The sequence below is a fragment of the Wolffia australiana genome, chromosome 13 (assembly GCF_029677425.1).
Source record: "Wolffia australiana isolate 7733 chromosome 13, ASM2967742v1".
Classification (NCBI taxonomy): Eukaryota; Viridiplantae; Streptophyta; class Magnoliopsida; order Alismatales; family Araceae; genus Wolffia; species Wolffia australiana.
In genome coordinates, this window is record NC_135847.1 from 5,111,939 (window position 1) to 5,116,199 (window position 4,261).

The 4,261-nt window shown below is 37.9% G+C and overlaps 1 non-coding gene across 1 annotated transcript; it reads right to left on the minus strand.

Annotated features, from left to right (window-relative positions):
- Window positions 1–2,625: 2,625 nt before the first annotated feature.
- On the minus strand, window positions 2,626–2,734 carry LOC144711530 (small nucleolar RNA R71). The gene has a single exon (XR_013583584.1). It is a non-coding gene; the product is annotated as a small nucleolar RNA R71 (small nucleolar RNA).
- Between the last annotated feature and the right edge of the window lie 1,527 nt (window positions 2,735–4,261).

Genomic DNA, 4,261 nt, shown 5'->3' on the forward strand with positions numbered 1-4,261 from the left:
TCTAAATGACTTCTTGGATCCTTTAATTAGGATCAAAGAAGGGAATTTAGAGCCCTTAATTCTTCTAGTCTTCTCATCTCTTCTATCCCCCTCTCTAAATTCTCACCTAATTAGGGTGACTTGATCCTCATTGAAGATCAAATTCACTCTAATTAGGATCTAAAACACCAAAAATAAAATCAATTTGAAATTCCTACTTGCCTCCCTTGGACGACACTCATACTTATCACTATACATATTAAGTAGAGTTTTATAAATTTTATTGCATAAGCCAAAAATTCACAACGACAAGGGCTAAAAAAATTTGCGTAATTTTCACCCCTATTTTCGGCTTATCAGGTAGCGATAGAGATAAAGATGGAGATATAGATATAGACAGAGATAGAGATGGATAGAGAGATTTTGATAGCGACAAAGAAAAAGATAATGATACAGATAAAAGTAATGATAAAGTTATAGATTGATGAATCAAAAATTATAGTAATATCTATGTGCAATGCTAGCTAATTTATCTATTTCTTTATCTTTATCTGGATAAATTATCAAAATTTATGTTAAGTTGTGAAACATCATGAAATAAAGTCACCTTTTTCTAATTCGAAGTTAATTATTTTCATTTGTGGGACTAACCCCACTTAACTTCTTGAGTTACGTGGAATGAATCTCACTCTCTTGTTAGTTTATGTCGAATATACAGGAATCAGGTGAAAATTTCATGAATAAAAGGGATAATTAAATAAAGAAGAAGCTATTTGGATCAAAGGAGCAGGCTCACCGACAATCCTAGGAAAGAAAGGAGGCCCAAATCAAGACAGCTGGCTCTACTCTAAAGGCCCACTAAGGAAGCTCCACTAAGCCCACTATGAGAGGCATCTTGGGCCAAAGAAAGGATGGCAGGGGGAAGTTCCAGTCATGATTATTTATGACCATTTTATGCGCTTTGATGCTGACTGGAGGACACCTTTGGACGTGGATCCAAGCCAGAGAAGAAGATCCAGCCATTCAAACCATAAAACATCCAAGGGTGGAGACTTAAAGATACCACCTTTAGTGCTAATTAAGGAAATAAGTCTTGAACGTCCCTGGAGTATTTAAAAGGCCTCAATGCTGATTGGAGGACCACAATGGACGTGGACCATGACCCATAAAAGAAGATCTGGCCATGCATTGTATTAAAAATCCAATGGCTCCCATTTGCTCTCTCTCCCTATATAAACCCCGTCACTCTATTTTAATATTTATCTTGTGATTCAATCCAAAGTAGTTTTTGGTGGCCTAAGTACAATTGAGTCATAGATCCATTCACCTCAGTGAGTACCAGGCTGAGCAGGAAGCATCCTGGACTGAAGAAGCTGGTGGAAAGGAGAAGAAGTCCTTTGGGCCTTGGAGGGTGTGACAAAGAGGTTACCTTCTTATTTATCCTTTTTCACTCTTTTCTCTCTGTCTTTCATCTCTTGATTAACTTTGGATCAGCTAGCCAATATCCAAAGGGTTCCAATGCATCCAACCACGCTCCAAGATTCATTCTAGAACTCATTCTAAAGTAAATTTAGTGTAGTCCATTGTTTTCTCTCTCTTCCACAAAGCCACTTTCCCCAGTTGGCAACCGAACTTAGCCAAATTTTGACTAAGTCCAGAGCGCCAGCCAGTTTCATTTTCTATTTTGTTTTGGCTTTAAAATACTCCTAAAAATTTCTAAAAAAATATTTTCTGCCTACTAATATTATGATAAAATTATATTTATATTTAAACTTTCTTTGTTTTATATTTTTATTTAATTAGTTCTTTATCTTCATATGTAGTAAACCTACTAAAATTATTAAATATATATATAGCTAAAGTAAAAATTCTAATGGAAAAACCCTTACTCCTTCTGGATCAACCCTTACTCTCCCTACGCTAGTAAGGTTATTATAAATTTTTGTTGTTTTAATTCGGATAAACCAACGACACTAATTAGTGAAGTTAGCTCATCACTAATTACCCCAATATCTTAACTATCAGCTGGCGCCGTTGCCAGGGAGCACGGTGATTCTTTTAGTGAATTTGTATTTTTATTTCCTCTTTTGCTGAAGTTGAGGGCAGCTAACCCTCAATAAACGGTACTTCTAACTACATTTTTGGAGATTGATGGTCTTAACAAGGTCTAAGGTTGGGACTAGTGCTGAGGAAGATCTAGAAAACCAATATCCTGCCCCTCCAGCAACACTTACAGCTCAAGATAAAGAAGAAGTTAATATGGCAGAAGATGGACAGCCACATTAAGGGAAGAGAAGGACGATGCTGGACAGGTCTACTTCGTCAAAAAGTCTAAGGCAAACTGGCATCAACATTAATGTAGGTGAGGGGGTTATGTTTAGGTATGACAATGCCCTATGTAACTCTCTCCCTGAATTTACTAGTCATTCTTCTCAAAACCCCTTATAATTTCTTTATGATTTTCACATTCGATGTTCCTCTCAAAATATTCCTGGTTTAACTACTGAAGCATTAAAAATGAAATATTTTCTGCTTACTTTGAAAGACAAGGCTTTAACATGGTACAGATATTTATACATAACATTAACTCATGGGAAGAAATGCAGAATAAATTTATCCATAAATTGTATCCCCTTTCCAAAACTAATTTTTATCGAAAAGAAATTCATAAATTTTATCCCCATGATCATGAAGCATTTACTGAAGCATGGGAATGGTTCAATGAATTAATCAAAAAATGCCCTCACCATGGAATAGAAAAATGTCAGCTAGCTGAAATTTTTATGAATCACTTCCTGATGTTTTTAAAAGTAAAGTGAATCAAATAACTGGTGGCTCATTCTATATGGCTTATGAGGATGAAGTTTGTGATTTTTTGGAAAGGGTGGCTGAAACTAACCTGCAAGAAATAGGAGCAAGTCAAAATGGAAGAAACACCAACCCAAAACAAGGGGGAGTGCTGCAAGTAACTTCAAGTGAAGTTGATCTTCATGCAGGGATAAGAGAAACCAACAAGAAGCTTGAAGAATTGAATTCCACCCTACAGAATGCATTTCTCCCTAAGTCACCCCTTGTGAAAGCAAGGATTTGTTATTGATGTAATACGGTTCCACCGGGATCGACGACTCATATTACACCACAGTTTTCAATGAGTTCAATTTCGGGAATATTCTTATATGAATGAATGCGTTGAGAAAACACCGATGAGCAATATAGAACATCTACGATGAGGGAATCAATCAGTGAACCCCGATGAAAGAGAAACTAATCAATCTTAGACTCCCTATGACCCTTGAGACTAACTACGACGTCAACGGTGTGAGGGGCGTCTAACGGCCCTGAGTAGTTCTAAGATTAAGGGTCAACGAGAAATCCTCCACCACCAGAAATTGTATCACACTTGGTACATGGCTATCCTATAGCAGTTATCGACGTCGTTCTAGGCAGAGGAACAGATAGAAGGAGACGACACTGCAACAAGTAATGATTCTAGAAAGTAATGGAGGGAAGATGAGAAGATACCTGGTGTAGTGGGGTCCATGGCGAGAACATCCACATTGACAAGATCTGAGGGCTGACAAATCACCCAGGGAAGGGGAATTGACGAGACACCGATGGAGGACAGCTGGATGGCACGATGGCGACCTTCGATGACTGATGACTCTCAATAAGTCATCAAATATTTAGACTTTTAAGTATCAAAGCATCAAGAATATTTAGTTAATTCATGTGAGTTGTCATGCATATGCATTATTTTATAAAATTACTAACCCCACTTGATTCTTCGAATCAAGTGGATTATATTTGACATTTTTTGGTTAGTAAGTTCAGAAACAGGTTAAGACAACCAAAGGAGGATGACAAGAATCAAGAGGAGTTGGCGAAAATTCAAGAAGAATAAAATTCCGAAAATGCCCCCGGGGCATGTGTTTAAGAGAAACCTATAAATACTCTCTTGAGAGTTCATTTTGAGGTTGTCCAGAATTTTCTCTAAGGAAGCTAGGGCTTGGAGAAGAAGGTGTTCTGCAGACCCTCCAGTAGCTGATGAGCCATTGGAGCTGGGAGGAGAGGCAAGCTGAAGAGTATCCGCTCAAGAAGATCGCCGACTCGCCGGACAGGACGTGACACGAAGTCGGAGTGATTGAGCTGGTTCAGCTTTGTATTCTTCTCCCTCTTGGACAATCTCGGTTGGGCTTGAAGCAACCTGCAAGGTTCTTCAGCATTCTCCAACCAGAGTTGTTTATGGTTTAGTTAATCTAAAGTTTTTTGGTTGTTCAATTCA